The sequence below is a fragment of the Uloborus diversus genome, chromosome 3 (genome assembly GCF_026930045.1).
Source record: "Uloborus diversus isolate 005 chromosome 3, Udiv.v.3.1, whole genome shotgun sequence".
NCBI lineage: Eukaryota > Metazoa > Arthropoda > Arachnida > Araneae > Uloboridae > Uloborus > Uloborus diversus.
The window spans coordinates 127,619,806-127,633,655 of record NC_072733.1 but is presented as its reverse complement, the minus strand read 5'-3'; the positions used below and the strand labels follow the sequence as shown (position 1 = coordinate 127,633,655).

General features: G+C 31.1%; 1 protein-coding gene across 1 annotated transcript in view; it reads right to left on the bottom strand.

The window, feature by feature from the left end:
• LOC129218106 (MFS-type transporter SLC18B1-like) overlaps positions 1–6,533 on the bottom strand; it is a 55,283-nt gene extending 48,750 nt beyond the window's left edge. The window contains exon 1 of the mRNA XM_054852303.1: positions 6,440–6,533. The gene's annotated coding sequence lies outside the window, so the exon portion shown is untranslated. The remainder of the gene's footprint in view (positions 1–6,439) is intronic.
• Positions 6,534–13,850: the final 7,317 nt, after the last annotated feature.

Below are 13,850 nucleotides of genomic sequence, written 5' to 3'. Positions count from 1 at the left end.
ATTAAAATATTTCCAAAATAACTTCCAGAAATTATTAGTAATAATATTTTAAGATATTTTTCTATGATTTCCATTAAATTTAAAATAAATTAAACAATTAACCATTGCATGTTTTAAAAAGTACTTCAGATAAAACTGAGACGTTTTCTTTTTGAACCTAAGCATTGACTATTTAACTAATTTTCTTTAATATCATACAGTTGATCTTTTCTACAGATAAGCTAATTCAGCATACTCTACGGTCTGTTTCGAGAGCTAAATTGCCTAAGCATTTATTACTGCTACTAGAAGCTTATTTTGTTTGCCGTAAAATGTTCATATACCAATATATTAATCAATATGTATTTGGCGTTTTTCATCATCCATTTTTGGTATCTTAGTAACAAATATATGAGCTACTAATACTATTTTCACTGAATATTAGAAAGCTTTAAAGCAAATTTCGAAGATATTTTCTTCCAAGAATGTCATACACATTATTTGTTTTCAAGCATTCAACATTCAATAGATATATTTAAGTGTATCACATACATTTTGAAGTTTTGCAACAATTTTGTATCTTTTTAAAAATAAACTTTGTAATAAAAATTTTGCGCGGTTTAATTTTTTGTTCTTTTAATTTAAAAATATTTGTTGTCACAAAGTTTAAAAAATGAACAACATGCCTTGAAAATTAGCTGTCGTGATTTTGATTCCTGCCTACTGAACATACTACAGTGGTGTAAATGATCACTGATGAACAAAAGCATCTAATTATCTTATTGTTTAAAGAGTACTTTATTTTAATTTTAGGCGTCAAAAATCTATTAAAAAAGAATTAGCGTTCTAAAACTTCAAGATTCTCAGCTTTCAAAACATTCTAAAAGCTTAAGAGTCAAGGGAAAAAAACACCCTCACTGTGTGTGTGTGTCTCCTTCTAATGTGTAAAACTATTAGGGACAGTTGAAAGGTGCACATCAAACTTTAGCATTTGCTTTAAATTAATTTTTAAGTTGATGATGCTTACAAAGAAAACATTTTCAAAATACAAACAGAACACTGTTTCATATTCACCAATCTTCGGTTTTCAGACTGATTTTAAAAAGAAAATCGCTAATATTTTTTCACAATATTTTGGAATTTGAAAGACAGATATATACAGAGGCAAACAAAAAACTGCAAGACTTGCAAGAATTTACATTTTAAGAAATTTCTCGAGAAATAAGAAAAAATTGCTCTCTAACTTTTGTCATATAAAAGTGATGCTTCAGCAGACATGTTTCAATACTAACTTAATCTCCCATGAATTTAGGGGATCAGCAAAAAATTGAAGAAACCAAAAACGTTTCTTTAAATATCCTTCATCGTAAAAAGCTAAGAATAAGCTGCAAATGTCAGCAATTAGAGCATTCACTACATGCAATATTTTTTTTAATATTTTTTTGCAAAAGTATCACGAATATTCATTAAGACATAAGCATTTCTTTCAAAAATTTTCTTTTTTTCTGTCCGCATGATTTTGGCTCAAAATACAGAGTTTTCCATCACATTTTTTCATACTTTCTGAAAACTTGACTGCGTACAAGAGAATTATTATACTAAAATTTGAAACAGAAGTATTGAAATTTTTTTGAAATTTGAACATGTAAAGCAATAAATTTTCAGTGCGCATGCGCTAAAGATAACAATTTATAACATTCATAATTTTGCAGGGTGGTGTACATGCCAAGTTTAAACAAAATTCCAGTTGAATATTTTAAATATATCGTTGATTTAATGAGCTGTATTTAAATGATTCTCGTATACGTGACAAACCGTAAGGGATTCTCCGCAAATTGTGCATTAGACTACACTGCAAATAAACCTGCACAATTTGGAACACTTTGTTTCAGAAAAAGTTATCCTAATATGGGAATGTGCGCTGTGAAGTATTCTGAATAAGCTCCGTCAGAAGGAAAGTGTTCCGAATGTGTTCTGGATACTGAACCTCTAAGTGCCAAACACACGAGTCCCAGGCAGCAGATGGTTCGTCAACACATTTGAAAATATATTTGGGCACAACTTGTAAAATCATTGCTTTCTTTGTTGCAATGAGAATGGCTAGATGAAGATTGGTTGGTTGTACTATATACTGTATGTATACACTATTAAATTAAATGACGTTATTTTTACTGTAAATTTTGTTACATTTTTTCAATACTCTCACTTATAAACTTAATTGAAAGAACTTTTTGCTACGAAATTGTGACGTATTTCATCACGTGTGCCAAATTCTGCGAAGCTACGCAGAAAGTATTAGTAAACATTGATGTCGATTTCAGAATTTTCATCTGTAACTGTTTTTGGTCTGGTTTGGAATAATTTAATGAAAGTTACTTATTTCCATTATTATTCTTTACATGATGCTTAAAACGTTTGAAAATTGACTTAGCACTAGCAGATAGTTGAGCTTTATATTTTGTGTACATTATGCGTTAGCATTTGTACATTAAGCGCTTGTACATCTCTGAGCATTCACATTTTGTTTTAAATAAACTTTTTATTCATCATACTGTTTAAGTTGTAGAATAATTTAAATAACTAAATTTTAAAATTATACAATTGTAATCCAGATGTTTGACCATCACTAACCTTTATTGTTATTTGTTACACTTTATAAATGTATGAAATTTGAGTCTCACCATTTAAATTTAACACAAATGCATAGTAAAGCAAAAAATGATGTTTAAAATTTCTACTCTAGGCTCGAAATATATATGCAAAAAAGTTATATCAGCTATCTTGATCTGATTTCTGAAACTGTTAAAGCTTATATAGCTTGTATAAATGTATGTGTGTCTCAGCACATATATCGGGTCTGGAATTGTTCAAAATTAGGACTGGGAAACAAAAGGTTTAAAACCACTGGTTTAGAAGATAGTTCTGAGAAATTTATCTTTTTTTTTTTTTTTTTTTTTTTTTTTTTTTTTTTTTTTGCCTTATTTAAATCAACTTTTTAGCTTGCTGTTCGACACGTTAATAAAAAAAAAATTTATATTTTGAAAAATGACCATGTCCTATTTAAGAAAATGGTACAACTTGATGAAATAAAATTAAATAACATGATGAAAAATTTTGAAGAAAAACGTTTAAGTATTGGATAAGTAAAAAGTTCATTCTGTTGCAGATATGAAAGAAATATTTCAATATTATACATATATTTCATGCAAACTATTTAACATTATGAAAGAGAGGCTCAGGGGGGCCACATACTGGAATACTCGGAATTTTCAGGGCTTTTAATTAAAAAAAATTCTAATTTTAGCTTTAATAACGCAATTTTAGGCCATATTTTTAATGTTCGGAAAAAAGGTGTAGGGATACTTTCCCGAGATATTTGTTGAAGCTGATGTTTTTCAAATAACGTTTAAGGTGTCTTTGGGGTGACGTAAAGGTGAGAAAACGAGGGAGGTGGGGTCTAGAAAAATGAATTAAACTGGAGTTTTAAAATTGCAATTTTAGATTGGTCTTTAGTAAACTATAAGGGTAAGACGTGAAATACACCGCCAGCTCAGTCATTTCCAGCCGAGGACTGCAGTTTCGTGCTTATTAGCACCTCATCAGCCCGGCATAGGAAAGTGACTGAGCTGGAGATGGAAAACCTCTTAAGGAAGCCAAGAGTGCGAAACAAACTGGTAGCCAATGTAGAATTAGCAGCCAGACGAGTGACCGAAGCAATGGTTCGGTTCAACTCGAAGATTGAACACAAGGCAAGGTATATTCAGTAAATTACCAGCCCATTAGCCAGGGCTAAAGCAAGCACGAAACTGCAGTCCTCGGCTGGAAATGACTGAGCTGGCGGTGTATTTCACGTATTTCTGCTTTAGCCCTGGCTAATGGGCGGTAATTTACTGAATATAAGGGTAAGAGTTTCCATGAGTGATCCCCCTCCGAAAACGATTCAGAGGTGAAGAATTAAGAACATTTTTAGGGGACTTAAGGGGATATCCAACCTCAATGTTTCAAAATTTTAATTTTGAAAGTATAGTTTTAAGCTGAACTTAAAGACGTTAAAGGAAGGAGACTCAGAGAATCTCGCCGTAAATTAAAAAAAAAAAAAATATCTTAAAAACATTTCAGCTATATTTGATGATAAAAGGGAAAGGAGGAGGGGGGGGGTCTAATTCTAGAAAAATATTATCCAAGAGAATTTAGTATTAAAGGTGATATGTATTATTTGTGTCTAACTGATGAAGTTTATAAATTTTAAAAAAATTGCTTTTATAAATTAAATTTTTATGGAATTTTACAGTAGAATCGACTTGCATGTAAAAACGAGGAGTCTGCAATACAACTGTCCAGCAATGTGATGAAAACTTTAAAATCTGTACATGTGTCAAATAAATTAATTTAAAAAATATTGAGTTAAATGACCGTTTGAGTAGTAAAACTGCAAACGATTTCTGCAGATGCGTTTCAAGATTTCCTTTTGTTGAAAAGAAATGAACATACTTCTGTTCAACGCTTCAGTTATGTAAGACTTTTTCCTGACGTCGTTTGTATTTAAATTTCCAGACATTTGAAACTGAAATTCATGTTTTTTCGTATTTTAAAAAGCTTTGAAACAATGAACTTACCACACTAAATTTAATTAAACGTTCGACTGAAACAAAGTAAGTCAAAGTTGACCAACACTCAATTAATTAAACTTTTGCCCAAAGACGATAAGGATTCCGCAATACTACTTTCAGTAATGTGATGTAAATTTTAAAATGTGTATTTATGTCAATTAGGTTAACTTTAAAAATATTTTGTTTTTACGGCAAGATGTGTTTAGTAAACTGCAAAATAGGAGTTCAGAGATTCTAAGTGCATCAGTTTAAAATGTTAATTAAATACGTATTTTAATTTTTAGCTGCGTGAGGGAACTTATTTCTTCCTTGAAACAATTAAACTTTTTAAACAGCACTCTGTATTTCCAAGTATAATTAAGCGACTTTGACCAAGAATTTCTGTGAACTAGTGTTTTTATTTAAAGAAAACCGCACAATTGCAAAAAATCAAGTACAACTGAAACTTTTTTAGTTGAAGTGGCCCATTCAACTCAAACATAATTCGATCCAATCGAATAAGATTGTATCTACCAATAACACAGCCAAAAAATTTGCATTGCCTCATCCAATTAAAATTTCTCACTACGCTACTGGTAGGTAGCATTCCATCGAATTGAACACAATCGAGTTGAATGTGCCATTAATAGAAAGCAAGTTACGTTTAATAACTTTTGATCAACCTAATAATTGGATTTTCAAAAAATTTTATTCCAGAAGTAATTTTTCCAAAAAATCATACTGAAATAACACTTTAGAAGTAGTAACTAGTGAAATATTTGTAGCTCAGTTTTTCACCAAGTGCGCGTCCATGTATAACATCATTTCAGAGGCACATTCAACCTAACATAATTGATGATTCGATTCGAACGAATTTTATCAACCATAAGTGAAATCCAGAAATTTCCTTTACTCTACTCAGAAGAAAATGTCTCGCTACGTGACTGGTACATAGAATTCGATCAAATCGAACATAATCGAGAAAAATATGCTTCTTAGGTCGTCATTGAAAACTACACCGATTTGGTTTCAAAAAAGAAAAAGTGTAAACGCTTCTTTTGGAACCTCTGTGCACACCAAAAACGGAGATGCACAAACCAGACTCCACTCAGTCTACATACAAAATTTTAACTTATTACGGCATACAGTACTTCAGTTGTGCGAGATACGTTAAAACCAGGGGTGAATTCATGTTTGGTCTTACTGCAACACCGTTACTTTTACAGAAAAAATAATTCCGCTTCCACACAATGCCTTAGTGTCTTAGTACTTAATGCCTTAGTGTCGTGGAAAAAAAAACTGTCTGCATAAGAGAGGAGTTCACATTTGAAGGATTTCTGTTCGAGAAGGAGTTTTTACTGTATTTTTATTCGATAATTTATAAAATAAATTTTGGACTTAGCTGTCACATACGTTTTATAACACTAAAAAGGTTAAGGAGCGCACGGTATATTTGTTGTTTATCTAAAAAAATAAATTCATATCTGCTTTGATTAAATCTGAAACAAAAGCATTTAAAATATTTAACTTTAAGTATATAACATACACTAATAACAAAAAATACTGAACTTAACGTTCTAAATTATTGAAAATGTCTTCAGCTAACTGCCTTTTGGAAGTGATAAAAATTTTCTTTAACAAAAGAAGTTCAAAAAGATATATATATATATATATAATATATATATATATATATATATATATATATATATATATATATATATATATATATACTATATATATATATATATATATCAAAATCTTCAAAAATTGCTTTTAACACAGAATACTTCAACCATAAAACGTTTTTTAAAGTTTTAAGCATTATTTTTTCACCGCTATATACACATAGTCTCCTCCTTTAACTTACATACCTGAGAACGATTCAATCTTCTTGAATTAATTCCTTTTTAGGTTTGAAATAAACGATTCTTAAATGAAAAAATAGCAAGGAACAAAATAGCGACGCAACACGTTTGAAAACCAAATATAATACTAAAACTACAAAACTTAATGAACATTAATCTACAGTAGAGATTTGATGGTTATCTATTTTCCTGAAATGACGCTTTTGTCTTTATCATATAAGACAAGAAGGAATGAGCTAGAGCTTTTAAGAAAGCTTACGAAGTAAGATGCAAACAACTTTCTTATTGTTTTAGTCAGCTAACATTTTATCAAATAAGTGAAATTTTGAAACTTCTCCATTGTTTTATTTTCAAGTTCTGGAGATCACGTTACGTATAACTTCTTCACACCCCGAGACTCCTGATAAAGGTCAATACATCTTAAAAGAAGTTTCAATGAGTATTTTTCATCTGATTATTTACGGATAGATAAGAAAATAATGGTATCAACTAAGAATCACTTCTTTGGAGTATTTCTTTTGTAAAAGAATTGAACGTATGAAAACTATTAAACTGTGAGAGAAAATTTTATAAAGAGAGCGAATTTAAGGTGCCTAAATCAGAACAACAGAAAAGAAATGATTTAAAACCGTAAAAACGATCACTGAATTTAGTAAAAGCAAATAAGATTTAAAATTTTAAGATATTGATGAACATTTTATATATATATATATATATATAATATATATATATATATATATATAATATATATATATATATTATATATATATATATATATATATATATATATATATATATATATATATTAGAAGACCCGACAGACGTTGTTCTGTTCAAACTTCATAAATTGAAAAGTTAAAAAATTTCAATGAACTATCAAGTGTTTGAACCGCTTTGTCGAAAACAATAAGTAAAAAGAAATTGTTTTAAGTTGCTTGGTGTCAGAATGCCTATATTTACTACAACTTGGTTTATCTAAAGAAAAATGAGCAGTTGTTTTATTAACTATTTTTTCTCTCGTACTTGATGGTTTGTTCTTTCAGCCATACTCAAAAGATAAAAAGCGTCCTCAGATATTAAGTGTAAAAATTAACTACCCATCTAGAACAAACGGGAAATCCCGCTGCAACATCCCCCATATGAAAAAGATATCGTTTAGAGAAATGATAAAGGTAAAAACAGTTCTCTGAATAAGCGAAAATCACTCATCCCTCCCCCCCCCCCTCCCGATCTGAGATAAACACATTCTTCAAATAAAATGACTAAAAACTCTTTAAAAACGAAAAACAATTCTTTGCAATTTGAAATATTTCCCCAAATAAACAAAAAATACAATAAATTACATTAACAGTAGCTTTAAAATGTAAACAAATGATCGCAAACACTATTGTTTATAGCCAAAGGCGCCACGCCACCACGTTACTGTAATTCAGTCGATCAGTAAGAGAAGCCAACTACGACCGATTAGTGGTCCGATCTTTTGAACCAAAACTTTTTAAGCTTGCCTAATACTGCTTTTAGTATTGCTTATTTATTTTATTGTAATATTGCCGAATTTGTTCTTTCCACCAAAGATAAAGATCTTACACTGCACTGATCTTTTGTGTACAGAACTACCCTGTTGTAATTTATCTGGACGAAAATAAAATTTGTTTCGTGTTTAAAATCCATCACTTTTTCCTTTAATTATGTACTGATTAGTTAGATAATCTTTGAAGTATTCCTGACATTGGTGCCAAAACTCAGATGGATTTCAGCTGAGAAACAAATGTTGCTAGGTACGTTACTTTCTGATCATTTGGTTAGGAAAACCTAAGGCACCGATCCGGTCACATGGTTCAAACGACGACAGAATACACGTTTTGCTTGAACCTTGCAGTACTTTACTTTAAAATATATCACTGGACCTAAAATCGTTGCTTTCAAGAAATGGAAGCTTCACCCTCACTCTCTACGTTTTATCTATTCTCAGTTGACATCAAATCACAGAAGGAAATTTCATTACAATAAGCGGAACTGGCTTTCGTATTGTCCTTTGGCAACGGGTTGAATATTTATTTCAATTCTCGCTCAACAATAGGTTAAAATAAATATTAATCACTTGGGAGATATAACCATCTAATGTTTAAATTAATTAATTAATTAACAAAAACTTTTCCGATTCGATCCATTGCGCTTCGAAACCATGCTTGCCACAACTTAATTACATACAAAAAATTTGATCAAAATCGATCCAGTCGTTAAAAAGCCTTATGGTGACAAACGTCGGCACAGAAGATATATATATATATATATATATATATATATATATATATATATATATTATTTCTGTAGCCTATTTTTGGTTTCTACGCCAGATTTTCCTCAATTCTTGATCGATTTCTTTGATTAACACCTTATTTTAAAGCTTATGGTGCTGACTATTGACGAAAAATAGACCCACGGTCTAAAAATTGTTTTTCTCGGCCGAAAAACCTGTTTTAAGAACCAGAATGAGGTTTTCGGTTAAACTTATAACTTAATTTGCACTATGACCGACAGAGCTGAATAGCTTGATCGGCAGAGCGTTCTCTTCGTAACCAGGAGAATGCGTGTTCGGGCCCACGTCCGGACAATCTGCATCAAAAAAATAGAGAAATATCGCGCTATGCATGAACACTTAATGAAGTGAATAACAAATATGAGGGAATAGACGAAATGATAAGGAAACGCTCCTTGCTGTTATGAAAACGTGATGTGACTTTGTGCTAAATTACTTCTGAATTGTACGGTTTTTTCTTTTTTTAAAGCTTTGACTCTGGTAAGAAAGTCAAGCATAATGTAAGTGAAAATATAAGTAATAGGTTTAAGATTTCAGACTACAATATAGAATTGTTTTTTGTTCAGAAAATATAATAAGTCGTATACTGAAATATGTATTCTTCTAATAAGTTTTTGACTCTTCGTACAAATAAAAAAATTACTACCTCAATTTGAAGGGTAAAGTATATATTTTTTCTTCTTTTTGCAAAAAAACAAATGGCTTATCACATTTTTACTACATTCCAAAAGCTACGCTTAAAAAAGAGCATAGTTCAATTTATTTTGTATTTTAACCGTGCTGTTAAATGATGAACACGTGCTGCCATCTAAGTTATAACGGTTCAAGCAGCTTGCGGTAACAAATTGTAAAAATTTTCAAGAATAAAAAAATGTTTCTTCAATATCTTATCTTATATATTATTCCCCTCTCATTTTAAAACTTATCAGTCTGGCTAATGACAAAAAATAGACTTACGGTCGAAAAATCAAGTTTTCGAAAACGCCCCTAGCTGTTTCAAAACCTTGATGGAGCCTGTAGTTCTAATGCATTTTTTTAAAACAAAGTTATAATGCAGTTCCAATTTTTTACGTCGCTTTCGGCAAAAAAAAAAAAAGCCTGTGGGGGTGTGTTCATATTTTAATAAAGCTTAAAAGAACTGGGCTTAGTTTTTCGGTTAAATTGTTATGTTTTTTTTCGGTAAAGCGTTCGGCTATAAACTATCTGAACTTCGGGCAAGCTTGGGCTGTCCGACATAATATTAAATTTTTATTAGTATTACGCATTACATGTACTCATAACATACACACGTAATAAAATAAATGCAGTGGGAATACCACTTGGTGTTTCGACTCATTCATGCAGGCTACAGTTGTCATTCGGATAAGTTCACTGTTAATCGAAGAGTGTTCTTCCTTTTTTTAAGCTTTGACTACATCCGGACCACTCAGCATAATGTAAGCATAAAAAAGTGTTAGATTTACCTAAAGGTAATCTAACACTTCTTTATCATTTTCACCTTTCATTGTTTGCTGAAATGTTGATGTTTCTAATAGCAGTGTTCGACCTTTTGTACAAATGAAAAAATACTAAACCAAATTAAAACTACGAGTTTCACCCAGTAAACCTTTATTTTTTTATTCGCGCGAATACGATATAAAGCATTAAAATTATTATCAACTTCATTAGCAAGAAATCATTTTCTACTCCTCTGCTTTCTGCTGAAAAAAAAAAAAAACATTTTGTCTACGTTCGAAAAATTACACCTAAAAAACGGACTCAGTTCAACTGGTTTTGGTTTTGAATTTTAAGTGTTCGATTAAAAGAGAAACATAAGCGGGCCTTTAAGCCGTAACGGTTAAAGCAACCTTCTATAGGAAATAGTTCAATATTCAAAGATAAAAAACACTTATTTTCCATCTAATTTATTTCTTCTCCAGAATGTTTGTTTCAATCGCTACATGAGATCTTCGTCATTCTTTAATCAAATTCCATGCTTTACGAATAATTTTAAATCGTATCATGCTGGTTAATGACAAAACATAGAAGCATGATCTTATTAATATCCTTATATATTATTTCTGTAGCCTGTCGTTTGGTTTCTGCGCGAGATTTTCCTCAATTCTTGATCGATTTCTTTGATTTACACCTCATTTTAAAGCTTATCGTGCAGGCTACTGACGAAAAATAGACCCACGGTCTAAAAATTGTTTTTTCGGGCAAAAAAAACCTGTTTTAAAGAACCAGAATGAGGTTTTCGGTTAAATTTATAACTTTAACTTGCACTGTTACCGACAGAGCTGAATAGCTTGATCGGCAGAGCGTTCGACTGGTAACCCGGAGAATGCGTGTTCGGGCCCACGTCCGGACAATCTGCATCAAAAAAATTAGAAAAATATCGCGCATTACATGAACAATGAATAACAAATATGAGGGAATAGAATACCTGAGATGGAAACGCTCATAGTTGTTGTGAAAACTTGATGCAACACGGAGCTAAGTTAATATTCAATTGTAAGGTTTTTTTTTTTTTTAAAGCTTTGGCTCCGGGAAGAAAATTACAGCATAATGTAAGCGAAAATATAAGTATCAGGTTTAAAATTTCAGACTACATTGGAATTGTTTTTTGTTCAGTAAAACATAATAAATCGTATGTTGAAATATAGATTCTTCTAATGAGTTTTTGACTCTTTTTACAAATAAAAAAAATACTACCTCAATTTAAAGGGTAATATATATATTTTTCTTCTTTTCGAAAAAAAAAACAAATAGCCTATCACATTTTTACTACATTCGAAAAGCTACGCTTAGAAAAGAACTTAGTTCAAATTATTTTGTATTTTAACCGTGCTGTTAAATAATGAACACGTGCTGCCATCTAAGTCATAACGGTTCAAACAGCCTGCGATAACAATTTGTAAAAATTTTCAAAAATAAAAACACTTCTCGGCAAGAAAAAAAAATTCAAATTTCGTGTGGTTTTTTTTTTTTTTTTCGGTAGAGCGTTCGGCTATAAACTGTCTGAACTTGGGGCCAGTTCGGGCTATCCGACATAATAGCAAATTTACAGTAATATTACGCATTACATGTACTCATAACATACAACAGATAACACACGTAATAAAATAAATGCAGTGAGAATGCTATTTGGTGTTTGGACTCCTTTATGCACTCTACAGTTATCATTCAGATAAGTTGACTGCCAATCGAAGGGTGTTCTTCCCTTTTTTTTTTTTTTTTAAGCTTTGACTCCGTCCAGACCATTGAGCATAATGTGAGCATAAAAAAAAGTATTAGATATACCTCAAGGGAATCTTTTTTGTGCAGAAAAACATTTTCATTGTATGCTGAAATGTAGATTTTTCTAATAGCAGTGTTCGAACTTTTGTACAAATGAAAAAATACTAAGCCAAATTAAAACTAAGAGTTTCAACCAGTAAACCTTTAATCATTTATTCGAATACGATAAAAAACATTAACATTATTATCAACTTCATTATTAGAAACCATTTTCTACTCCTTTGTCTACGTTCGAAAAAATACACTTAAAAAACGGACTCAGTTCAACTGGTTTTGGTTTTGAATTTTAAGTGTTCGATTAAAAAAAAAAACAAGTGTGGGCTTTAGGGCCGTACAGGTTAAAGAAGCCTGCTATGGGAAATTGTTGAATATTCAAAAATAAAAACACTTATTTTTTCAACCGAATTTATTACTTCTCTAGAATGTTTGTTTCAATCGCTACGTGAGATCTTCCTCATTCTTTAATCAAATTCCATGTTTTACAAATAATTTTAAATCGTATCATGCTGGCTAATGACAAAACATAGACGCCTGATCTTATTTCTTATTTTTTTTCGGCAAAAAACTTTTTTTACTGTGTTTTATTACGCATTCCTTCAACGAATAGCATTCGAAAAGGAAGGCACAGTTGCTAGGTTTGTTGGAGCGTCGTACTGTTAATCAGAATGGCGCCAGTTCGAATCCGTGCCACTAAATATCTCTTTAATGTTTCCTTTTTTCCGTCAGATGCTCACATGGGCAGGACTGTATTTGCCACAACCTGTTTTTTCACATGCAAAATTACTGATTTTTCACGTGTCACTCAGCCACACTTTTAATGATATTTATATTTGCATTGAAAATACGTACAACCAAAAGGGGAGCGATGATCAAATTATCACAACGTTGTATTTAACGAGGTTTTGTTACTGATGTCTTCAAATTACATGCCTTCTCTTGTGCGCTTACTTTTTTAAGTTTACTTTTTTCGGTTTTTCTTCATAATATTCTTTCTTTGAAATTTTCAAAGAGCGAAATGCCTTATGAAACAATTCGAAGTACAGTGCCGAGTTCCGCACGGGTCGACTAGTATATATATATTAGGGTGGACCTTATTTTTGAAGTTGTAGATATTTTACACGACACCCTTTCAATTTGTTCCATTATACAAACAAATGATCGTTGCAAAAATTTAAGTCAATCAATGAATATTAACCCGTGCCCCTAGGGCCCCACTTTTCCAGTTTCGAAGAAAAAATTGCGGATTTTCTTATTTTATGTAAAAGTATTCTTACGTTTCATATTTAAAGTAATTTTGAACTTCAATAGATGTTGCTACTTCCAGATCAACCATTCTCTCACTTTCATTCTGTAAAATTTTACATGTTGCAGAGGGTACATGTACACCAATGGCCTTGTGTCAAGCATACCGCTATTCTACGCTCGTTTCAAACCAAGCGGCAGGGGAACATTTCTTTCCACCAAGATGGACACAAGGGATTCTAAAGGCCATTAATTAATGGCCTAAGCCATTAATGAATGATCTTTGACAACAACAAATTGCATCCTCCAGGCTTTGGGGTGTGGATTTACAAAATTTCCTGTGTATGTAATAGGAGTGGCAAATAGGGTCGCTAGGTTTCATTGCTATAAATATAAGTATTGGCAATTATGTTTTAATTTGCTGTTCTTTAGTTATAAATATACTTAAATGTTTATGCAATTTTTAATTCTTAAAATATAAATTTTGAAATATCCTCGATTATTCTACCATAAAAATATACTGTATTTTCCACATCTAAAATATAAATTTTAAAACATTTCTGGTCGGAATAATGT